At 38.2% G+C, this 26,979-nt stretch overlaps 1 protein-coding gene across 2 annotated transcripts in view; it reads right to left on the bottom strand.

Moving 5' to 3' along the window:
* LOC129246924 (excitatory amino acid transporter) overlaps positions 1–25,459 on the bottom strand; it is a 60,452-nt gene extending 34,993 nt beyond the window's left edge. Inside the window, exons 1-2 of one of the 2 annotated variants that reach the window (XM_054885676.1) lie at positions 25,023–25,459; positions 10,836–11,147 (exon numbers count right to left, since the gene is read on the bottom strand). The gene's annotated coding sequence lies outside the window, so the exon portion shown is untranslated. The remainder of the gene's footprint in view (positions 1–10,835; positions 11,148–25,022) is intronic. The other variant, XM_054885675.1, reaches the window with a different exon arrangement.
* Between the last annotated feature and the right edge of the window lie 1,520 nt (positions 25,460–26,979).

Genomic DNA, 26,979 nt, shown 5'->3' with positions numbered 1-26,979 from the left:
TGAACTGCAATTGGATGCTCCATTGAGGCTGCGTGTTTTGAACTTTGAACTGCGAATCTGTGAGGAAAAATCTTATTGTTTTTCCTTATAAGAACCGTAGACAGCAGACCATAGACTGTGCCGACTGGTTATTGCATTGGAAAAATTGTCAGCATTTAAATTTAGTCAATACGTCAAATAAATAAAATTACCAAATTTCACTCTATCAATTATCATCAGTCACTGTTTGACTTTGACTGAGTAGTGTTAAGGGGTGTTCGTTATGGCGTCATTAAATTAGGGGAAAATGCCGCAGCCCGCCTTAATGTGGTCCAACTAAAGAATTGCCTTACATGACTTGACATGACATGATGAAGATAGGGCTCCTTTGCGGTGGAAGGATCAAGTGGAGAACAACCTCAGCGCACTTGGGGCGCCTAACAGGCACCAGTTAACTGACGTGCTTTGTTGAACTCGTCCAAAGCATTTGGACACACCCTTTACAACAGATTTGCAATTTCATTTAGGTACATGCAGACAACTTAAAAATAGATTTAATTGTTATTAATTTCTTCTGACATCGATTTAGTTGCCGAACGCTACCGCTGCTGCTTTCGTCCGATTTTTTGGCTTTGAATTCGTTTCGCATGTACTTATGTCTTCGCAAATTAGTCCCTATTTGTAAATCTCATGATTGTATTTACGTATGTATGAAATTCTCACCCAATGTTTTCTTTGACATTTTGCCATTTGGCACAGTTATTTATTAAAGAGGCTTGTGCAAACTGACGTCCCAAATATTTATGGCACATAAGCGCGGAAAATCTAAGTTTAACAACAAATAAAAATCAACCGCAAGATAAATTGAACCTTTTTAAACATGTTTATTTATAATATAAAATAAAATTGAAAATTCACGTCGAATTGCACATACAATCGCATATGTACGCTCCTCTGTGGGGAGAAGAAAACACGCCAATGAACTTCACGCTTATGAATTGTATACCCGCGCGCACTAATATACACAAGGGTATTATAATTTTCTTCAAATACGGGTAGTTATAGGCATAGCAGAGCCCATTTAGTCATGTCTGTATGTTTCAAAAACGCGTCGACTTATTGCTGTAAAATGGTAGGTTGGCAAATAATCATCATCGATTGAATTAAAATAGTAACCTCACAAATAACAATATATTATATATATCTATATATATAAATGTGAAAATCTGTCCCTATGTTCGCTTATAACTCGAGAATGGCTGAACGGATTTATCTTATCTTGGTCTTGAATTATTCGTGGAGGTCTAGGGAAGGTTTTAAAGGTGAGAAAAATTCGAATAATTGCCGGGAAAATGGTCAAAACGTGGACCCGGGTAACCTTCGGATGTGTATATACAATATGGGTATCAAATGAAAGCTGTTGGTGAATGCTTTAGTTCAGAGTATTTTTCATGCCGCTCCGTGACTAGGGTCTCGAGATAGAGACCAACACGTGGACCCTAGAATGTGTTTGTACAATATGAATATCAAATTGAAGCTGTTGGTGAATGCTTTAGTACAGAGTATTTTTCATGCCGCTCCGAGACTGGGGTCTCGAGATATAGGTCAAAACGTGGGCCCGGGTAACCTTTGGTTGTGGATGTGCAATATGGGTATCAAATGAAAGCTGTTGGTGAATGCTTTAGTTCAGAGTATTTTTCATGCCGCTCCGTGACTAGGGTCTCGAGATAGAGACCAACACGTGGACCCTAGAATGTGTTTGTACAATATGAATATCAAATTGAAGCTGTTGGTGAATGCTTTAGTTCAGAGTATTTTTCATGCGGCTCCGTGACTAGGGTCTCGAGATAGAGACCAACACGTGGACCCTAGAATGTGTTTGTACAATATGGGTATCAAATGGAAGCTGTTGGTGAATGCTTTAGTTCAGAGTATTTTTCATGCCGCTCCGTGACTAGGGTCTCGAGATAGAGACCAACACGTGGACCCTAGAATGTGTTTGTACAATATGAATATCAAATTGAAGCTGTTGGTGAATGCTTTAGTTCAGAGTATTTTTCATGCGGCTCCGTGACTAGGGTCTCGAGATAGAGACCAACACGTGGACCCTAGAATGTGTTTGTACAATATGGGTATCAAATTGAAGCTGTTGGTGAATGCTTTAGTACAGAGTATTTTTCATGCCGCTCCGAGACTGGGGTCTCGAGATATAGGTCAAAACGTGGGCCCGGGTAACCTTTGGTTGTGGATGTGCAATATGGGTATCAAATGAAAGCTGTTGGTGAATGCTTTAGTTCAGAGTATTTTTCATGCCGCTCCGTGACTAGGGTCTCGAGATAGAGACCAACACGTGGACCCTAGAATGTGTTTGTACAATATGAATATCAAATTGAAGCTGTTGGTGAATGCTTTAGTTCAGAGTATTTTTCATGCGGCTCCGTGACTAGGGTCTCGAGATAGAGACCAACACGTGGACCCTAGAATGTGTTTGTACAATATGGGTATCAAATGGAAGCTGTTGGTGAATGCTTTAGTTCAGAGTATTTTTCATGCCGCTCCGTGACTAGGGTCTCGAGATAGAGACCAACACGTGGACCCTAGAATGTGTTTGTACAATATGAATATCAAATTGAAGCTGTTGGTGAATGCTTTAGTTCAGAGTATTTTTCATGCGGCTCCGTGACTAGGGTCTCGAGATAGAGACCAACACGTGGACCCTAGAATGTGTTTGTACAATATGGGTATCAAATGGAAGCTGTTGGTGAATGCTTTAGTTCAGAGTATTTTTCATGCCGCTCCGTGACTAGGGTCTCGAGATAGAGACCAACACGTGGACCCTAGAATGTGTTTGTACAATATGGATATCAATTGAAAGCTGTTGGTGAATGCTTTAGTACAGAGTATTTCTCATGCCGCTCCGTGACTGGGGTCTCGAGATATAGGTCAAAACGTGGGCCCGGGTAACCTTTGGTTGTGGATGTGCAATATGGGCATCAAATGTAAGCTGTCGATAAGTGCTTTAATGTGGGGTAATTTTCATACCTATTGATGACTAGGGTCTCGAAATATATGCCAAAACGTGGACCCACCATGGCTTTGCCCAGCGAAGCGGGCCGGGTTTGCTAGTAACAAATAATTTTAAAACTTATTTTCAAAAACATGTCAATAGATCATTGTCAAGAATTTCTAATGATTTGGGTCCATTCGATAACCTCAGCTTCATACATTAAATACCGATGGGTTTTTATTTTAAATGAGCCAATCAGCCAAAATCATGTAGACCGGCGACAATTTTTTCGGTACGAGTGCCTTTAGCTTGGGGCAACGGTGAGGACTGTAGTCTAAAAATATTTTAGCCCACGGTCGGACTGCCAGTAAATATGTAGTCAAAAACTCAATTTTTACATTTGTATTGCTCATCAGAAAAGCAGATACCAGAATAAGATACAAAAAAGCCACCCGCCACATGGGATGACCCCTTTAATGTAGCAAAATGTTAATTTAAATAGCTTCTTGTCAGACACACGCGCATAGCTATTAAATAATTTCATTCCAATCAAGCAAATCTAACAAATTTTAAAAATGTTTTACAAAATTGCACATCCATTAACAATATTTCAAAAACCGAAATGATCACGCCTTTACACGTTGTCTAAAGCATTCTTATAAATATATTTACCTCTTCTAACTTACTTTATATCAAATAAGTATATGGCGGATATAAGTACGCGTATATACAGTTGACGTCAGTAGGCAGCATAACTGAATCTTGGATTCGGGGTTCGCTGCTTTATTTTAGAGAAGCTACTATTAAGACCTGCACCATTTTGGAGGAAAGGGAGGAAAAAAATGAAGCGAAGAAGTAAGAAATATCGGCTAGGGAAAATAGATCCCCGTTTGAAGAGTTAATGTGCGAAAAGGTTGAAATTCGCGGGGAACCAGTTAAGATTTTTATGTCTCCCCATATTTTTTTGGGGCTTGTGGTAGGGTTAATGCTTCAAGTCGGATCTGTTATATTTTTTGAAAATGTTGTTGATATATTTGACGAACTGTCAATATTGCTTTTGTTAACTATTTCTCTTTGTGCTATAGAGGAGAGCTAAAATTTGTTTGAGGAAAAGAGTTTTGTAGAGCTCTTGCTTTGTATTTTTGTGTTCGCGAAGCAACATTTGTCCATTACATTGATTTTAAGAATTCCTAAGGCTTGAAGAAACTATGGGCATGTGTTGGTACATATTTGATAGATGGCCACCTGAACAGTTTGCGCACTTTGTTCTGGTACATTCGGTGTTCATATGAGGAGGCAGATTACAGGATATACAAGTTGGGAGATTTTTGCAATGCTTCATCGTATGTTCAGGGATTTGGCATGACCTACAACTCATGGGGTTGGGGATATAAGGTCGAACTGAGAGCTTCCATCAAGCTACGTCGATTTTTTCGGGGAAAAAGCATGAGTCAAAAGGCTCCTGTTGGACATACGGTGTGGGAAATTTTCCTTTGAAATTTGTATACGGAGATTACTCCATGTGGTTTTAAACCTTCCACGATTTCAGATTCTGTCATATCCTTGAGAAAAGGCGCAAATATTGTACCTTTAACGCAATTCAGATTGACATGATACGAACATTCAATGCGGCAAATGCCAGGAAGATTTTTCGCGTTCAAGAATTTTTCTGCAATTCGTTAGTTTTTTGTAAGAACTAAACCGCGGAGCTCAGCAATTTCGGATCATCGCATATGGCTATTATATATATATATTATATATAATTGGCGCGTAAACCCTTTTTGGGTAGTTGGCCGCGCTCCTCCTCCTATTTGTGGTGTGCGTCTTGATGTTGTTCCACAAATGGAGGGGCCTACAGTTTCGAGCCGACTCCGAACGGCAGATATTTTTATAAGGAGCTTTTTCATGGCAGAAATACACTCGGAGGTTTGCCATTGCCTGCCGAGGAGCGACCGCTATTAGAAAAATGTTTTTCTTAACTTTGGTGTTTCACCGAGATTCGAACCTACGTTCTCTCTGTGAATTCCGAATGGTAGTCACGCACCAACCCATTCGGCTACGGCGCGCGCCGTTATTTTAACCTGGGATAAATCAGAAAAAGATTCTTGGAGTTTATTATTTTTTTTTTTATTGCGGACTAGTGGATAGAAGAGCTAACCTATTCTCCCCTAGGTAAGTAGCCCCAGAGGTCATTTTGAAAGAACTTCATACTTATCACATAATAAGGTATATTTTTGGATTAACACTTGTGAAAAGAAAGACACGTTAGCGTTAAGGTTAATGTTAACAAAAAATTAGCTCAGAGAAAATTAGCGACCGCATTAGAAAAACTACGAATGACCGTACGCAGAGAGTGCACGGCATATTTATTATGCTGTTCACACCCCATTGCTGTCTATAATACTAGGCTATTAAGTAAGCCTACTATTTCTATCTCTATCTTTGTCTCTATTCCTTTCTATCTCTTTCTCTGGTACTTTTCTCCTTCCCTCCTTGACTATCTACCCCCTTTCCAGAGCTTTAAATACAATGGGCTCTTTAGCCTGAGTGTTTTAGGAGCCACCAAAACTCCTGGTGCTCCTTGGCTCGACCTTTTCAAATTTCAAATTTCAAAGCCTACTGCCTAAATTTTCTTTTGGTTTTTTTTCGTTGTGTTGATATTCCCTTCATATCAACGTATGTGAAGTCAGTGATTGAATTTTTATTTTTGGAAGGCTTAAAAGAAAAGAAAATTTATGAACGAATGTTGAAAGTGTATAAGAAATAAAGATGTTGAAGAAATTCTTAATAAGCAAAATGACAAAATCTGTGCTAAAACTTCTAAAGATGCAAAAAATGTTGTTCCAAGGGTTCAGCGTGGCCACCATCCAGCCCTTGCAATAATTTGGTGGTGAGTGCCTTGTAAGTGCGAGGATCTCTTATTAGGCGTGCTGAAGCAGTTGGGTAGTACTCTCTTCAATGGAGGATCTTCCAGCAAGATTTCGCCCCAGCCCATAAGGCAAAAACCACCCAGCAGTGGCTAAAAATGAATATTTCTGGGATCATAGCCGCAGAGGTTTGGTCGTTTGGGAGTCCAGAGTTTGTGGTCCGAATTGAGGAACATTACTTGTCGAAGAACTCACAGAAATTTGGAGAGTCTCAAACAATCTTTGGTTCGAGCAGGGACGTCAATATCCATGTAAACTGTGCGCGCTGCAATAGCTGAATGGCTTAATCGTTTGATGGCTTGTGTAGAAGCAAATGGTGACCATTTTAAAAAAAAATTGTAATATTTGCACGGTTAAATACAACTAGCTTCATTAAAAAAAGTATTATATTTGCTATAAAAACCTATAAAAATATGTCTGTCGAAAAAAAGCAAAACAAAAATAAGAATCTAAAACTACCAATCATCCACTTTTTTTTACTCTCTGTTCTTATGCCACACATACATACATACCTACATTTGTAGTTCAAGTGGGGTCAGTCACACTTATGGACACTTTTGCTTCCGTGTCGCAGCGAACGAAAGACTTGGATTTATATACAAAATACTTACATACAAATGTAAGCAGGTAAATATAGAAAAGAAAATAAAGAAAATAATTGCTATTGATTTTCTCTATTTAGTTGTGTTCTGAATTATACTTGAAATGTTCTTCAGCTTGTTTGAGAATGGGTGGGAGGTTCATTTGGCCATTAATTTGCCGCTAAACACTTTTGTAGTTACTATAATTATAAATACTTTCCTGTAAATTTCCTTATGAACCTTATTTTATTGATTTGAGGTTATTGGGTGGGGAACAACCAATCGAGAAATGTACTATTTTAAAGGCATAGGAAAGAATGTTGCTGTTTTTATATTATTTTGTCAAAATAACTGTTAATGACCTCTAAATATTTCGTTACTTTTTCTTTTTTTGTGAGCGCCACCCCTGCCACCGCCTCCAAAATTGTTGATGAATGTTAGTTGAGGCCAAACGCCGTTGGAAGCTGGAATAAGCTGAATTTGGAATTTATGTGTGTGCCGGATCACTGTGGTGTTCAAAGCCCCAAACTGGCTGATAAATTGGTGCACTCCGATTCATGAGATCCGTGGGACCTGCTCAACACCCAAGTGTTTCATGAGAAATCATTTTCAAATTATGATGTAGTGTAATATAGCTCGCTATGTGGTCCCGGTAGAGTTCTTAGGATTTTTGAGTGCCCAAATCTGAAATCTTTCCATGTATTGAGTTACAAATAACCTGGAAACTGGTATAGATTTCTATGGAGGAGAGGTCTAATAGAGTACCAAGAGTTTTGGTAATTATGGCAGGAAGGTTACCGTTTGTAATCTTTCCAGTTTGCTCTTTGATACCATCTTTTCCAACATTGTCCGCCAAATAGCTTTGAATGCATATAGGGCAGTGACCGTTTTTGTCGACCTGTCTTGGACGGGCTAGAATCAGCCCGAAGTACTTTATGTCGGCACTAAGTGTTAATCCTGGCACAAAAGACTATGAGGTCGAAGTGCAAACCTTCAATAAATCTAAATCGCTGTCGTGTGACTTATTTAACTCTAAAATTACTCGATGCGGTAGTAGGAGGAAGTGGAAGGCCTCCTTTGCGTTGGAATGATCAGATGGAGAAGGACTTGGTTTCACTTGGTGTGTCCAACTGGCGCTGTTTAGCACGAGAAAGTGTTGACCGATATATCGGATACAGTCTTGGGAACTGGGTTTATTTCATGGGCTTTACTTTTGAGGTATCCTCACAGAAAAAGTATCTGGCCGTGTGCGGCGCAGCGCCACTTTGCTGAAACCATATATTTTTACTGAAGGAAGAATGCTCTCTCAGTATTGGCAGAAAAGGATTGTTCAGCACCGTCCACAAAAATTGCTTGGCCTCGACGTTTTCAAAAACAGATGGTCCAATTAGTTCTTCCCCTCTTCTCCTATATCTTTTAGGTGATCAATACCGGCAATTTTACTTAGTTAAATAAAAATGGAATTCGTGACTTCAAAAGGCATTGCTTACCGCACGGAATTGCTCCAACATTGTCTCACAAAAATTTTTACGTAAATTGTGGTAGTTAGGCTTAAGCACTTGCACGATTTGAGTTTTGGAGTCTAAGAACCAAGTAGTGGTAGTTAAGGATAGCCGCTCTCTCGCTGATTATCATGCAACCTAGTAGCGACGAATTCAATGTTTCCATTTTTTCCATTTCGATGTCCGACCCCCACCGTGACCTAGTTGATTTTTTTGCTGGAATGTTGGTACAACTGTCCTCTATAGTGTCGCAGAGTTTGAGGATGATCTGCCAATTGCTTGTTTTTGGCATTTAATTATATCAGTCAACCGCAGGTATGCTCTGCGATTTTCACTATGGATAAAAATATCGAACAAAGAATTTGTCTTAAATTTTGTGTCTTGAACGGGGTTTCGTGTGCCGAATCATTGCAAATCTTGCAGAAAGCCTATGACGAGTGTGCTTTATCAAAAAAACGGGTCTACTAGTGGTATACGGCTTTTGCAGAGGGCCGAGAAGTTGTGGAACATTTGCCCCGATTTGGTGGCCCATCGACGTCTTCAATGGATGAAAACGTCGTCAAAGTCAAGTAAATGGTGCTGGAAAACCATCACTTAAATTTGAGGGAGGTAGCTAGTGATCTTAGCGTGGCTCATAAATCTTTTCGATATATTTTACATCATAAATGGGTTGTGAGACGCGTGGCTGCTCGACTCGTTCTAAGATAGTTGAATTTCTTTCAAAAATCAGCATCGTTTATCCAGCGTATCATAATAGTGATGAGATATGGGTATATGAGTTCGACATGCAAACCAGTCAACAAGCAGCTGAATGGCGCTATCCACATGAGCCGAAACCCAAAAAACCATGTCAAAGTCGGTCAAAAGTAAAAGTCATACTACTCGTTTTCTTTAATTAGCGTGGTGTTGTGCACTGGGAACACATTCCAAATGGTTCTTCGGTAAATAAAGAATATTATTTGGAAGTTAATCGACATTTGAGTGAGAATGTGCCCCATTTGTGGAAAGAAAACTCATGGATCCTGCACCATAATAGCGCACCCTCTCACAACGCTCATATTGTGAACACTTTTTTGTCAAAAAACCCGACAAACATCATCAAACAGAACAACCACCGTATTCACCGGGGCTACCCCCTGTGACTCTTTCATTTTCCCAAAACTTAAATTGTCCCTCCGCGGATGCCACATTCAGTCGATAGAGGCCATTAAGGAGAATTCGCTGAAGGAGTTGAAGAGTATCTCTTGAAACGAATTTAAAAGGTGATTTGATAACTGTACTAATCATTGGGTTTTTATTGAACAATTTCGGGTACTTTTACAGAATGTATACCTATGGCTATATTATCATTTTAGTTCATATTTGTTAATATAACATATTTTGATTTTTTTTTAATATCTTTTGGTTGTTGCATATAATCGTGTCCTTAGTTATTTATGTATTTATTTAACTATGAAATAGAATTATAACCTTACTTACTGTTCACTTATAAATAGGATCTATAAGTTTGTATACGATTTGGACTGAGTTTTTACCGCTCCAGTAAATAAAAGGCATTCTTCGCATAATTAAATTTATTCAATTGCTCGTGAAATTTGTCCATTTGGCGCAACGTCCTGACAGGTAATCTTAAGATATTAGCGCAATCAAAACCACTTAGTAGCTCTTTTAATACAAAGGAATATGAAAAGATATAGTGATGTCAAATTCAAAAGCTGACATGAAAATTAAATAAAGGCAGTGGCTCTGAAAAGTTAAGCGTTTTACAAATACTTCCTTTTATATGTTCAATTCTTTTTCTGAATGGCTTAGAAGGAATACAGTCAGATGTACCACTTAGTATAGATAATTTATTATTGTTTACTAACTTCTATAGCCAGGTCTTGTTGACGATAAGTTTGAAAGATTGAAGCCAATTCAATATATGCGTGCCTGGCAAAAGCACAATTGAACAAGTAAATCGACATACGCCACCTTTTTTCGATTTTAAACCGCTTCTGGCATCACAAAGAGATGTCTACTTTCAAGGATACCCACATAAATTATTAGCCTTGGCAACCGCAGAATAACGTTGAGGATAATATTCAGGCACGTCCAAGCCGTAAAAAGACTATTTCGGATGTCTCGAGATCAAACGAGGTTTTGGGCAAGATTAATATCTTTCGTGTTACTTTTAGAATGCAATATCCGCTCTGTTGTATTTGGATTTTCTCTCTTACTTACATTCGCATATACTGATTTAATTTTTTGTTATTTTGTTATTTTTTATTTTGTATTTAAAATTGGTAATATTTGTGTTACATTATATTTGAATCCCTTTCCTTCTCCCTGGAACCATAGAAAATAATAATAAGGTTTGAGTCTGGCAGCAGTCCAACGTTATATAGCAAAGCCATACACATTTAGAGCTTTTTCACTGGTGATGCACTGTTTGTGCTTTTATCGCTTCGTATATAATTGGCGCTTACATCCTTTTTGGGTGTTTGGCCGAGCTCCTCCTCCTTTGTGGCGTGCGCCTTGATTTTGTTCTTATACAAAAGAATATTTTGAGAATTAGCGTTTCTTCACGAAATGCTGTTAACAGTAATAAACACTGCACTGAATAATATTTTTCAACATTATTTGCCTTTTCGGACGTTTTGTCATAGAATTTAGTGCATACATTTTTTATGAAAGGCAAAATACATTTACTCACACTGCAGCAGGTATTTGAACCAACACAATTATATTTTATATTGCTTAGTAATTTTTTAGGAAAGTCATCTCTTTCAAACTTTCTCCTTTGTACACATTTACGCTCCTTCCAGGAATATTTATTTTGGATCAATAAAAAGCTTACCTTTAACAACTAACCACAAATTACCCAGTTTGCAATTTTTGTGTTAAACCTTTTTGTTAAACTTTTTTCAAGCCGCTTCTTCTGACTCCGCAGATAAACGCAAATGGGCAATGCAAGCCGACTACTCAACTATACTTTTTTTAATAAATTTCGCGTATATTTGATGATATCGTGTTTAAATTCTTATTTTTTAATTGAACTAAAGTATCGCCACCGCACTTAGGCTCACTAGTTTCCGCAGCAATTTGTGCTGCAGTTGCATCAACAACTTCAAAATTCTTTGCACCGCTGTAGCCGTTGTAGTGGTTTTTACTGCAATAATAATAAAGAAAAGAAAACAAAGAGAACTTGAAAATGTTTTAATGCATGTGTGTAGGAAGTTAATTACAATTTTTAAATTTTCAATACTTTTAAATGATTTTCAATATATATGTTTAATTTAAAATTGCCAACCACGCATAAGCAAATTGAGATCACACAACTATTAACTGATTACAGGCTGGTACCCTGGCTAGGCTACTTTTTAGGGGACCTAATTTGGGTGGCAAGTCTATTATATTTCTATTTGGGATATAAGACCTTTTTTAATATTGTAAATTAAAAGTTTTATAATTTTAATCAATTAAAAATTCAAGAGGCCCTTTTGGAGATATTTTCTAAAAATTGTATTTATGGTCCATTTTAGTTAAATTTCGTATCATTAACGGAGAAAGCGAATAAATGAGTTAATATAATTTATGGAAACCTTGCAAAGCTGTTTCAGAAATCTAACAGATGACAGCACAAAAAACACTTCCCTCACTAAAACTATGTAACCAACTATGTAACTACAGTTTACTCGTAGATCCCAAGGAATAACAACCACTGCTATGGTTCCTTCGCGAATAGGACCAGTTTTTAAGGTTCCAATAGATTTCAATATCAGTTATGAATTTTATAAATCCTAGCAAAGGGGTAAACACAATATTCTACACGATTGTTGCCTAATAGTACGCTCCGAGAGAGTGACCACGGCTACTTGAAAAGCAGTAGATACGGCTAAGGGGGCGTGATACTTACTACACTACTAATATGATTTAGGCACAGTCTGACCCACAATAAGAAAATTGCGAATGAGAAATTAATAGTTGCTCAAGGACATATGAGAATGGAACTTCGGGGGTACCACAAGCGTTAGAGAAATTTTTCTAATTTAAGCTGATCATAACCGGATTCCCGTCTTTGAAAAATACTCTGCAAGTTGTCCACATAGGTCCACATAGCCTCCATACTATCATACAATAAGAGGGGTACAAATCCGTAGCCAGAAGCAATTATAAACTTTTATTCTGTTTGCTAGTTTCACTTTAAAATTAATTAGAATTTATATATATTTATAACTTGGTATATATATATATATGCATATATGCAATTATAACTTGGTATATATATACTAGGGCGGGTCGATTTAAAAGTCGCTCATTGCTCTGTGGAGATCGTATTCTAGGGATCAAAATAAGAAACTTTGCCGAAGGAACCATACCTCTAAAACGAATTCTGATGTCCCCCAATTTGGGTCGAACGAAAAATCCCACTTTGACCCATTTAGAGTGTTCCAATCGAGTCCAAATGTATGACCGACCCCCACTAACTTTGGACGGCCGATCCACCGTTGCCAGTGGCACACCCCCTGGAACTCTCCTGGGGGGTTCCCCATACAATCATTTCAAAATATCACAATTTTTGGCCTTTACAAGAAAAAATCAGCTAAATGGCTATGTTTTTTCTTTATTTTTATTTATTTATATTATAATAATATTTATTATTTATTTATAATAATATCTATTTTTTCTCTTAAGAAATTTATTTAGTCAGAACATATCGCACCCTAAATACAAAAGGGTCACAACTCAAAATGTATCTTCTGCTCAAATATGAACGAGACGTTATCAATAAAACGGTCCGCAGATGACATATGGCAAAAATACATTTTTTGTTTTTTGGTAGGACTGTTATAAGCTTACATGGCAAATTTCAGCGTGATATGTCACATAGTTTGTTTTCTGTGCTACTGTAAACAAGTCAAGCTCGAGTGTGGAAAATTTTGAGTTGTGACCCTTTTGTATTTAGGGTGCGATATGTAAATTAAAAATTAATTTAAGTGAGTTATAGAAAAGAAACTAAAAAGTTCGACCCAAATTGGGGGACATCAGAATTCGTTTTAGAGGTATGGTTCCTTCGGCAAAGTTTCTTATTTTGATCCGTAGAATATGATTTTCACAGAGCAATGGGCGATATTTTTGCCTCCCCACAAATCGACCCGGCCTAATATACAGTAGAATCTGTTTTTATGCGGTACATACGTTCCGCAAGCAACAGCATAAAAAAAGCTACCAGTTCTATAGTAAAACTATAGATACGTTTCAAAAGTGCTAAGAACTGCATAAATCTGAAAAATGTAATGAAATCGCATAAAAAAAGGGTACTAGTCCCATATTATAACTATAGATACGTTCCATAGACCGCATGAATCTGAAATAATTCAATAAAATCGCATAAACAAAAAATTTTATTTTTGAAAATTATATCTTTATTTAAGAAACGTTAGAATCGAAAAATAAATTTACATCGTCAGAAATAGAATCAGACAATACCCGCATGTTACGCATTCGTTTAGGATTTGGCGTTAAATCACTTCCGTCACTTGAGGAAATGCACACGTCTGATCTGGATGGTGATGCAGGCGGTTCCATACTTGTAGGGTAAGCATTTCTGATGTAATCTGTGATGAGTTTTTGCTAAGCTGGTTTAGAATCTTGTTTATATGTACAATTCCCGATAGGCCGACATGCATTTTCTATTTTGTTTAAAACCGCACTATTTCAAAACCGCATAAAAACAGAATCTACTGTATATATACATATATGCTTTTATAACTTGGTATACATATACATAATGTGGAAACTCTCCTAACGGTCACCTCTATTAGACGGACGTCATCAATTTCCAAGTTTTTAAATAATGAATCAAATTATCCAGTTTTATGTAGCTTAATGACTGAAGTGTAATATTTACTTTTATTTCTCGTTACTACTTTATATACTTATATTCGAATAAATGAAATATGCACTTGCATACATTTTTGTTTGAATGATATAATATCAATATCTTTTATTCAAATAAGAAATATTATTATATATTAAAATGTTCTAAGATAAGCTCCCCTCCCCTTGAGCGGACACAAGGGAGGTTTCCCAGCATATGTTTTATGGGGTTGGTACATTATCACCCACACTCTTTCTCATCAGGAACTTTGAAGTACGTATTAATGAACGTACGGCCTGGAGAAATAATTATATCATTCCAAACCTGGCTGCCAGACATGAAGTACTTCTTTTTCTTCTTAATTGACGCCATAACCGCTTACGTGAATTGGTATTAATGATGGTTCCTAAATAAACAAAGTATTTTACCTCCAACCTGCGACGTGGGTGCCGATACGCTAGTGCGCCTACTGTTTGTTTGATGGCAGGAGGTACTCGTTCACCACCAGACCCATTCGCTTTGCTTCTTTATCCAGTTTGGAAAAGGCAGAACTAACAGCGCGGTTGATAAGGACGATGATGTCAATATCATCTTATAAAAAATTGTGTCTGAGCTATTAAGTTCTGCGGTTCGCATGATCCTCTCCAACATCAAGTTAAAGAAATCACACGACAGCGAGTCACCCTATATGAAACTGGTATTTAACGGCTTGGAGAGGTCATTTCCAAATCTGATGACACTGCTGGTATTGAGCAACGTCATCTTGCATAGCCGGGTTAGTTTTCCGGGGATACCAAATTCAGATATCGTACATGTAGGTAACTTCTTTTCGTACTGTCGAATGCAGCTTTGAAGTCAACGAAAAGGTGGTGTGTGTCGATTCTCCTTTCATGTGTTTTTCCCAAGGCTTGACGTATTGTGAATATCTGGTCGATTGTGAACTTTCCAGGTCTAAAGCCTCATTGGTAAGGTCCAATCCTTTGGGTGATGATGCGCTTCAGCCTTTTACACAATACGCTCGCTAGAACCTAATAGGCAATATTTAGAAGAGTAGTCCCGCGGTAATCGGCACAGATTGCAGGATCGCCCTTCTTATGGATTGGGCAGAGCACACTTAAATTCCAATCTTTGTTCTTACAGGGAAACACCCCGGTCTTAAGACCTTCTGTTAGCCGCTGAAATTTCTGGTAGAATTTTCGGGCGTTGCTTCTTTGGCCAGCAGCGCAAGCTCCTTGCACTCACGTATTTCGGCCTCTCGCTTTCTTAGCCCTCGGTAGCGATCCCACATGGCTCGCAGTGCGCCCGATCGCAGCGTGGCTCTATAGGCAGCATCTTTTCTTTCAGCGGCAGCATGACATTCCTCGTCGTAGCAATTGTTTTTTCCGGCTCGCCGGAATCCGATTTCTTCTTCGGGGGCGGTACGTCCCGAGAGAAATGTTGCTCCATTGCACGTGCATGCCGGATTGTTGGGCAGTACTCTCTGAAAGCAAGAGTGAGAGTCGAGTGGCGAATTTTCAGGCTGTCTGTTGCGATTGCAACTTTTGGATGTCGAACATTCTTTGCGTAGGTGGATGTATGTTTTTTGCTGCACAGAGGCTTGTGCGTAGTTTCGCTGCAACCAGGCAATGATCCGAGTCGATGTTGGGTCCTCGTATCGTACGTACATCTAAAACACTAGAAGTGAGTCTTCCATCTATCACAACATTATCGATCTGTTTTTCGATCAGGAAACAGCCAGGTAGCTTGATGTAAGACATGATTTACTGATGGATCGAAATAGGAAGATGGTAAAACAGAGGCGGGAATCAGTAGGCCTCAATTCAATCAATTCGATTCCGATGGATTTATACCCAACAATCTTTCAGGTAGAAATACATGGCATCGAGATATGTGTCCGGGAACGTTTCTTAGGAAAATGAAAGGAACCCACATTTACATACTTTTAGATAGTCATGTGGCTTTGAAAGTCTTCTACCACCTGCAATCACCTCAAAAATGGTAATTGAGTGCCTGAACCCTCTGAATACGTTAGGGAACTTCAACACAGTATTATTAAGCTGAGAACATTAGCGATATGAGCCCTTCTATGGACTTACAAAAGTCCACATTTACGTATTTCGCAGAAAGTGGGAGGAGAATAAAGTCGTTAAACACTGACCAAATTCTATCGGTCAGCGACAAGTGCAACAGTTCCTAATGGCTAACAGAGAAATTTCTAATACGCTATTATACTTTCGCTAAGCAGAGTACAGTTAAGACTGGTCTTTCTGCGGCCATCATCTGCCGAAATGGACACTGAAAATTCAGGACAAATTGAATGAATGTCCTGCACTAGGCCGATGTCCTGCACCTTCGTGGTATTGATTGCCGTACATTCATATAAATTATAAAAAAAATTTTAAAAAGCCTTAAGGGGGGGGGGGGGGGGGTAGGGTTACAAAATCGAAATTATTTTTCTTCACTTATCTTATAGTAAATCATTTCAAGAATGTTGTGTCAAAATTTAAAGTGGATCGGAGCAGAACTCTCAAAGTTATAGCCTTTGTAGGCACTCTACCTCGAATGCGGAGCATCGATAATTTCTCAGAGTCATTTTTTCAAACGCGTTTTTCCCGAAACGACTTCTAAAAAGTCGGTGCCAATCACAACTCCGAAACTATTCAACCGATTATTTTCAAATTTGGCACACGTTTTCTAAATCAAAAATACCCCCCTACGCACACCAAACTGCAAATTTTTAAAACATGCTTCAAGTCGGTCCTGCTATTCGGCTGCACAACGTCGAAGGTCACGGTAATGATCACAAGGCGTCTCCAAATATTCATTAATCGCTGCATAATGCGAATTTTCTGGCCTCGCCTCATATCTAAAACCGAATTACTGAGGAAAGCTAATCAATCCAATGTGACGACCTTCCGTACCGCAATGGAACTTTTTTTAATTTAATTTATTAAAATTCATTAATTAATCAACTAATAAATTAATAAAACGTTTTCTGAAAACATTATTTTGAACGCTTATGCGCTTTTGGCGTGAATTTTAAAAAATGCTGTAGACTAAAAATCAATGGTTCCTTTTCCGAAACTTTAATTTTGTTTCAAAAGTTTTCATCCAACTGCTGAATTTTTTTTCCGCCAGGACCATTGTTTGATGTCATATAAACATTTGTCAAGATTCACGTGATTTCACAATCGCAAGTGTATATAATGTATTTAGAAGAAAAGGTGATTCAGCTTTGAACTCGCCAAAAAACTAATTACTATACATAGGCAATTCGTCAAAAGCGTGACATATGTGAACGTATGTATGTGACATAGTATAATCATTGAAGACCTCATTACAAATTTTTATTATAAATATGTTTAACTTCTTATTTTCGGCTCGTTCACTTATAATCTATGTTTCAAACGAATTTCTAATTATTACGTATACACGTAATGTGCCTTTCAAATGCCCGTATATATGCAGAGTATTCCCACATTAAGGGTGTCCAAATTTGTATGGAAAATTTTCAAACTCTTCCAATTTTTAATTTCCGCCTATCTTTCCGTTCCCTAATTACTCAAAACTTAGAATATAAAATTTGAAGCTTAGCTTGTGATCAATTTCTCTATTGAATTCGGTTTTACTTTTTATGGTGATTACATTCCTGCGCTAAATTTAATTACCCTTACTTTGAATTTCGCTTAGAAGAAGATCGGATTCCAAATTTTTAAGAAACCTATTTTTTTAAACCCAAAAATTGTTTACACAAGTTTTTCAGAAAAAAGGGAAGTGAGGAGGATCTTCTAAAATATGAAATTCAAGTCAGATCTACGATTTAACTGTTTGCAGTAACAACTATTTTTGTTCTTCTTGCTTTTCTAATATTACATTGTGATCGGCTTAAAACTCTACTAACAAGTCCAAATAAGGCGAAAAAATTCGGAAATCTTCACTTGGATCAATGCCTCTAAGGATTCTAAGCGTTCCACCATTCTTCCTTTTTCTTGCACAGAAAAATTTTAATCGAAGAAGGTACCGAGCGGCAAAAATCATATTTTTTTGTTATCCAGAAAAAAGTGCATATTCACAAACCCCCCGCATAGTCAGACCAGGGTTCCTCGGAACCTGACATCAGTCAAGTGCAATTCTTGCAATAGCTGGTGCCACTTTCGGAGATGCTCTGGCCTGCGCACCACCCGTAGGTGGGCACGTGACTTCTTTGCCCCCTGCTGCAGGGCTCTGTACCCGCAACTGCCCCCGTGGCGCGGCCGCTCGTCAACATCAGGCCGCAACAACTACGCACAGCAGGACCAACGCAGACAACCTCACGCGACCCTTACTCCCCGACTTACGACTATACTCCCTAGGACCTTCAAGCTCCTCCAACCGACCTGCAATGGACTCATGAGAAAGATAGACGAGATAGTCGACTTCATGAGCCGTCATGGAATTAAGATAGCTCCTCCCTGATCACTAGTGATGGCTACAACGTGCACAGAAAGAATCGTGAGCGAGACAATGATGGAGAGCTAGCGTTCATAGTCCACCATGCAGTGCAGTATCGTCTCATCGATGAAGGCAATTACTGCAGGGACAGCACCTTAGAATGTCAAGGTATAACTGTCCGGTCAGACGAAGCCGAGCTCGAAATCTTTAATATATACATACGCCCTGTCACCTGCTGCCCGGCAGGATATCACCCTGATGTAGGTGCGCTCATCAGGGGTGAAAACCGATTGGTAGTAGGTGACTTCAATGCGCATCACGATCTTTGGCATTGAAGCCTACCAAATGATCGTAGGAGGCACAATTAGCAGAGCAGATAGACGATTGAACATTTAGCACAGTAAACGACGACGCCCCCACCAGGATAGTGAGTAATTTCAGCAGCTCGCCTGACATTACAATTGCTAGTTCCGGTATGATAAATAGCATAACCTGGAGGCCTATGCTATCGCTTGCATCAGACCACTTGCCCATTATCATCTAGATCGAGAGACCTGCCGCTTCATAACTGCTGAAAGGATCCGGGACATGTGTCCCAATTTCCCAGCTGATGCAGCTGTTCTGTCAAACGAGCGTGACCACCTACGCCAAGCCGATCCCGGGGATCCTCGCATAAAGGATCTCAATTTGGAGATCTGGCAACTGGTAATCCAACACAAACGCACTAAATAGGAAGAACAAGTGAAGTATTGCAACTTCACCTCTGGTGTGAGTAAGCTCTGGTCCACCGTAAAGGGCCTGTCGAACCCGACTAAGCACAACGACAAGGTGGATATCACCTTCAACGGTTGTATTTCGTAGGACTCGAAGAGATGTGCGAGCTATTTTAGTCGACAATTCATATTGCATCATCCGACGGACGGACCCAAGCGAAGTGCCACCAGATGGCTGCACAAACTGACGAACAACAGGGCATCACTTGAATCCTCCAGCGATGAGGTTAAGGGGGCCACTGCTAAAATGAAATCTTCTGTTATACTTTGTATCGTCCGATAACCCTCCTTTCCCAGTAGTGAAGACTCTTAAAGCTCTTCTACTCCCACTCTACATGAAACACCTGATCGCAGCCTCACACCAGCATGGATTCCGAAGAGTGTACAGTACCACCACAGCACTCACCGTCATTAACACTCAGATAAGCCGCGGGCTCAACCCAAACTCCCCCAGCCACCATAGGGAGTCCCTGGCCTCCTACGCCGACGACTGCACGATAATGGCGTCGGGCAATGAAATTGATGGCCTGTGCGCCAAGGCAAACGACTAACTCGCCTACCTTTCTCGCTTCTTCATTGCGAGGAACCTACAACTTTCCCCCTCGAAGTCCACGTTACTTCAGGTCCCATCCACGCATACACCTGCTTGAGCCTGAGCTGCCTGCCAGGCATGTCAGGAGGCACCTCCTCAACTACGCGGACGAGATCCAGGACGAAACAGACCGACAATTACTGGATCGAACAGTGTACAGAAACACAATTAACGACATTCATCGGATGACTCTTACCACATTCTTAAGCTCCCGACCCCCCAATGCCGTCATCGGAGTCCCACCGCCACCCATAGTAGATGAAGAACTCCAGCTTCCTCGTGAGTGCCCCGTGAGTATCACTGGCACAATTACTTTCTGGATACTGTAGCAGGTTAAATTCCTACCCTACCAGAATCGACCCGACATACTAAACGTATGTCCGGCATGTGAAGGCACATGCCCCATCAAACCCACTCATCTAACCCCGCAGGCCCAACCGTTAGATGAGCTAGACAAAGACGAAGCTCGTAACTTCGGAGAGACTTCTGTCATAGCTTTGGCAGCCGTTAGTGTCAAAGGCAAAGCGCCCATATATTTTATATCCACAAAAATGAATAGTGTCAAGTATATACAGGGGGGCTGATGAAAGCCGCTACCAAAAAAAAATTGAATAACTTTTTTTCTTTTTAAGTTATCTGTTCCATTTTTGTTTTAATTTGCAGATTGATCTTTAAAATTTATTAAAATGGATAACTGGGACACGCAAACAAGAATTTGGATAGTCCGCCACTATCACGAACTGGAGTCCGTAGTTTTGGTACAGAGAGAGTACAGGCGGATATTTGGCGGCGATCCCCCGAGCAGATGGACCATAATGAGACTGGTGAATAATTTTGCTGAGCAAGGAACAGTCGCAAGAAGGCCTTATCATCGAAACCCACCAGTTCGGACGGAGGAAACGATCGCTGCTGTAGCTGCAGCTATACAAAGCAATCCAAGGGTTTCAACAAGAAGCTTATCTGCTCAACTTGATGTCAGCCGACAGTCTTTGCAAACAATAATGCACAAAGATTTAGACTTATTTCCCTACAAAATACAAATGGTTAACAAACTGAATGCAGCAGACTTGCCGATTCGCTTGGAATTTTGCCAGAAGATCCTGCAAATAGTGGAAGAAGACCAAAACATGTTAAACTGCCTTTTCATGTCTGATGAGGCCCATTTCGTATTAAACGGCAATGTGAACAAACAAAATTGTCGAATATGGAGTACTTCTAACCCACAGATACTCCACGAGACGGAATTGCATTCTCTTCGCGTGACAGTGTGGTGTGCGGTTTCTTCACGCTGTATTGTCGGGCCTTATTTTTTTGAAGAAAATGGTCACACCGTTACGGTTACTGGAGACCGTTATTTGAAAATGCTGAAAGAATTTTTCTATCCAGAACTACGCCGAAAGAGAATTCCTTTCAACTCTGTGTGGTTTCAACAAGATGGGGCAACGTCTCACATATCCCAGACTGTTATGACAGAGTTGCGACGAAAATTTCCCAATAAACTGATTTCAAGAAACTCCGAATTTCGTTGGCCCCCCAGGTCGCCTGACCTTACTGCACCTGACTTTTTCTTGTGGGGTTTATGTAAACAAGAAGTTTATAAAACAAAGCCAACAAATTTGGATGAACTAAAACAATCCATTCGGGCAACAATTGCGGCTATTCCTGTCGCAACTCTCAAAGCAGCAATGAACAACTTTTTACTAAGACGCCGCACTTGTGTCAACGAGCATGGGGGGCATTTAAATTCAATTATTTTTAAAACTAGTTAAGCTACATTTAATAAAATTTAATGACCTTCAACTTGAAAAAAAAATAAATGAATTCCATACACTAAAAAAAAAGTTATTTGAGTTTCTTAATGTAGCAAAATTCATCAGCCACCCTGTATTATAGAACTTCTAGACGAAGTACTTATTATTTTTTTTTTTTGCTAATAATTTCGTTGAAGAGAGGGCTTTCCAGTATGAAAACGCAGCCCTTCATGCTTCCAAAGCAAAAAGAGTTTTTGGCTGCGAAAAACAGACCAATTTTAGAATGGATTGCCTTTAGCTCTGACCTTAACCCAAATGAAAATGTTGGACAATAGCGCTAAAACTCTTAGGAGTGTGATTAATTGTTATAGTTAAACCCCTTAATACATACATAAATCAACTTATGTTGAACATTAAATTCACCTTTTTGCCGAATTTGCATTTCCGGCACTTGCCAAATACACGGTAAACAATTCTACAGAATTGTTCAAAAGTCGCGCAGTCGGTAAAATGCCCCAATCATCTTACCCATCATAAAAGTGAAGATAAGTGAATTTATGTTTCTTAGTGCGGTACCGAAAATATTTTTTTTCGCGAAATTGTGGGCTAAAGATTGCCACAACGGTGAAAATATTTATGAGCAAAAGATTGCTCCTATAAATTAAAAAAACCCAAAAAAACAAAAAAAAAATGTTTCCACTGAAAACATAGTAAGCAAAGGTTTGCTACTATAAATTAAAACCAAAGTGAAGAAGGCTAAGAACAGCTTCATTCCGCCCAACAGAACGACATCGAAACGACCCACCCAGCCTAACAGACAAAGTGAAAATAAAAGGCGAAGAACAGCTTCATTCCGCCCAACGGAAGGGCATCAAAAGGACTCATCCAGTCTAACAGACAAAGGTAGGAAAAGTTTAAATTTACTTCGACAAGGACAACAAAGAGATAGCAGAAAATTAGGAAATTAATTAACTTAAGATTTTGTTAGGAAATTAATTAATTAATTAATTATTAATTAACGTAAATAAAAATAATTAGAGTATAATGGCTCATATTTATTAAATATTATCAGTTTTGAAGAAGCATACTGCGATATGCAAGACTGCAAAGAAACTGAAGTAGAAGACATAATCCCCGGAATACTTACATTTAAGAATTTTGATTCAAAGATAACACATAATAAAATTGAAATAAAACAGAAAGGAAACTTTATGATTAAATTTGAAAACTATGAAATCCAAACACTTAATATAATATTTTTTAATACAAAAATTAAAAATTTTGACAAATTCATTTTACCAAACTCCCTAACAAAAATAAAAGAAAGAAGAAATTAAACAATAGGCGGCTTAAAATTAGAATCGCTGTACTTAGAACAAGGAAAACATGTCAATTCAACAAATTATCAAACAAAATGTATATTAAAGTTTAATTAGAGTATGTTCAACAATGCATTATAATGCGCAACATACCATTTCAGAGTGAGCAGTGCGTTCAAAAATGCAAATATGGCAGTACTGCAAATGCAACGCGTTCTTAAACGTCATTTTTGTATCAAAAGTCGTGCATTATTTGCAGCAAAAATTTTCACACTGCCGCTGATTACGCTAATATGATGTCTGATGAAAAGTGGGTATTTAATTATTTATTTTAGCTTTTAATGCAAAAATTGCTGAAAAATACGATATTTAAACTTTATTTTATTATACTTTTCTTGGTTTTAGTGATTACTTTAGTACATCGGAGTCCGACTGAGCATGGAGAACGAGTTCACGTCGGGAAGGAGGAAAAAGAGCGTGCTCTGGGCTAAGGTCGTAGATGAAGTAAAAAAAGTTAATAAAGATTTAAAAATAGATAGAAACATCGCCCAGCGAAAATTTTCTAATTTACTCATCACATATAAGCGAATAAAAAAAAGAAACAATACATCCGGTAGAGAATCAACATCATGGCTTCAAAAAAGGACTTATTTTTGGGTATTTTCCATTTTGATATTTAACTTTTGACAAGATATGTCCTTCTTTTAAGCTTTACACGGTTTTTTTTTTCTTAAATTTAATAAAAGACTATCGGTTTTTTCCTCATATACATCGTCCCTGACCAAACTTAGTAACAATTCCATTTTACTGCACAGCGCGTTCATAAATGCAACAAATCTATTTGGAATTTTTCAACAAATCTATCAGTTGCATGAATTGTCACATTGACAGTGCTGCCAGCGCTGCAAGTACTACGCATTATAATGCGTTTCTGAACATAACCTTAATATCAGCATTAGCGCAATAATCATAGTCATAATTATTTTGTTAACAATAGTTTTTTCGAATAACACAAGAAAAAAGATGTCTATTTTGTATATTTCGTCGGAGCCTCAAACTAACGGTGGGGATGTTATAGTTAAACCCCTTAATACATATGTACATAATTTAACTAAACTTGCATTTCCGCCATGTGCCGTCTGGAATTGCAGTGCAGAATTAAAAGTGCAATAATGCAACTTATATTTTTATTGAACATAAATTCACCTTTTAGCCACACTTGCATTTTCGGCACTTGACAAATAAACGGTAAACAATTAAACAGAATTAGAACAGAATTATTAAGATAGATTCAATAAAGAAGAGTTTAAATTTGATTGAATATAAATTTGTTTTTTTTATTCATCAAAACTTTTGAACTCAAAAGTATTAATCTCGAACGGTCAAAAACTGGTCAAACCATAATATTATAAAAAAACTGAATCAAATTGATGTCTCGACGACTATCAGAAGTTAATATGTAATAAAAGGAGGAACCAACACAGATTACTAACATCGAAATTATAAGCTAACCCCAAAAATTCTATTTTCATACTTTCGCTAACTGACACATAATATTGCACTATGAGTATTGCTATCTGCATATATCCCAGTCGAGTATGCAACCGTATTATCTTGAAATTATTTCCATTTATTTTACTGATATTCCTGTGAATTTGGTATTTTATTCTACTCATAAACTTTGTTGATGCAGTCATGATCCTTTTGTGCTAATGAATTGTTGAATAAATAAATGTAAATAATTGAGTAACTTTTACGATCGCACTGTGAGAATAGACAGAGAATACCACAAATGCTTCCTCCTTCAATGTTCCTCCTCCTTCAATACATCGGTGGAAGCTTCCGAGTCACATTCTGGGCATATCAACGCGTCTTTTATGAAACTCTTAAATGCTGTGCTGGAGCTGCGCTCAAACCTTGTTTGTACTTGTATGTGGACTTAAAAAATGCACCCACTGCGTAATGAATTAAATGATAAAATTAACAATAAAGCGCATCAAAACTTTTGATCTCACAACGTTTCCAACAAATTTAAACCGATCGCACTTGAATTATATATTCTTAGCTTTGAGTGGTCGGGAATCAATACTTGAAGACCTTCGAAAATTTGTATACCCTTAGTGCTAACACAAGTGTATGTAATGCATAATATATGTATGCGCCATATGCTAATTAAAAATCAATAAACATTTTAGTGAAAAGAAAAGTAAAATAACAACAAACAAAAAATCGCACGCAAAAAGCGTTTCTTTCGTAACTACGCATACAGTTAAAAGGTCACTTAAAAAACTATTCACATTTTCTAGGACTCACAAAGCGTCCTTTATGTGTGTATGTATGTGCGAAATGCTCCAAGCAACTTTCTGCTCCGAAGTAAGCTTTTGTACCACTGTGTGAGGAAGAAAAGCGCGCACCGACTGAGTAAAATCACTTGCGATTTTAGAAAGTTATTGCTTGTAGTTGCATGCCACGTGACGCACAATTTACGGAGATAATTCCACGCACAAATTATCAAAACAAACGAATGGCGAGAAATTACGCGCCAACTGAATGTAAAAACTGATGAGGCTTTATCGCTGCGTGTCGAGCAATTGTCGGAGCGTGTTTTGTAACGATTGAACGGATCGAGGCAAAAAATGACTAGCAAATTGCATGAACTGTGAACAATTGGTTCTATTTAACAACGGCGACTGTCACCAAATCGTGCTGATGTGTAACTGCGAGCGAATAGAACGGAAATTTGTTTGGCTGGCTGGCTGGTTGGCCGGGCTGGTCGAAGTTGTTTTCGATGCAATAGACGCGTCGCTAAGCTGTTGCGGTTAAGTAGTGGTCGTAATTTCTGCAGATGGAGAAGACAATATATAATGCATATGCATGTACATAGATATATATGTTTATATATATGTATATATTATATGTAAATATGTGTGAGCATTTATGTAATCATTTGTAAGCAAAACAAAAAGTATATGGCCTGCGCGTTCAATGGCGAAAGGGTGCACGCCACCGTCGACAAAATTTCAATGAGTATTAAATTAAATTTAGCACAAATTCTCAAGCATTGCACTTTTTCATATAATCTTGTGCTTATGCATGTGAATTCATACAAAGAAGTGTGTTTCTATTGGCGAGTAGAAGGGTTGGATGTTGCTGTTGTGGCTGGCGTAAGAGCAAAGGGCTTATGCCATCATTGGCAATATGTTAATAAAATTTTAAGCTCATTAATGATGCCTGTGTGAAGAAAAAAAATAAACAAACAATTGTACCGAAATACATACATGAATATGTGAATACATTAAGGTGGTTCATATTTTTGTTTTGCTTCCATAGGAAAGGAGTGTTAAAATTGGACAACAAAACGCACTACAAAAAAAAAAATTTATATACATATTTATATGTATATATGTATACTTTCACTATTCGCTGCGATACCGTTAAAGCAGAATATGTACGAAAAAGCAGTCAGCAGCGTAATAACAAATTAGCAGATACAGAAGTCGGAGAGCATACATTGTCCACCCCAGTTTCGTGGAGTTCCACGCACATCGAACATACACCCAAACTGTATTTTTCTTTTTTAAGCTTTCCCTTTTTTTAATTTTAATAATAATAATAAATAAATCATATATTTTATTAACGCAGAAGAAGTTCAAAAATTATAATGCTAAAAACCGGTTGTTATTTTTGATTTGTTGCAGTTCAAAAATAATATTATAGTTTCTTAAAATATTTCTGGCATCTTCTTCTTCTTGATTAGCGCGACAACCGCTTATCCGATTTTTGCCGAGATTAACAAAGCACGCTAGTCGTTCCTTTCCGCGTGCTAACCAGTGCCAGTTGGGCACACCAAGTGAAGCCAAATCCTTCGCCACCTGATCTTTTCAACTCAGAGGAGACTTTCCTCTTCCTCTGCTACCACCAGCTGGTGCCGTATCGAATATACTTAATGCTTGTAAAACTCGCCGTTACCAATGTAAAAAGGTCCAGAAATCTTCTGCAGAATATTTCTCTCAGAACACTCCAAGCGACGCTTCATCGAATATTTTCATCGTCCAAGCTTGTGCGCCATACATTAGGACGGTCATGATGAAAACGAAAGCGAAGACTCGGATGAGAACTGCCTACAAATAAATTGTTTGGCTTATAGTTTATATAATTTATGCTAACAAAAACATTCCAGAAGAAATTAGAAACCGTGTTCAAATTGAAGAATTCTGTCCATAATTATTAGCGCACATTTATACCGTCACTCAC

The sequence above is a fragment of the Anastrepha obliqua genome, chromosome 5 (genome assembly GCF_027943255.1).
Source record: "Anastrepha obliqua isolate idAnaObli1 chromosome 5, idAnaObli1_1.0, whole genome shotgun sequence".
Taxonomy (NCBI): domain Eukaryota; kingdom Metazoa; phylum Arthropoda; class Insecta; order Diptera; family Tephritidae; genus Anastrepha; species Anastrepha obliqua.
The sequence above is the reverse complement of the archived record's forward strand: the minus strand, read 5'-3'. Positions and strand labels throughout refer to the sequence as shown.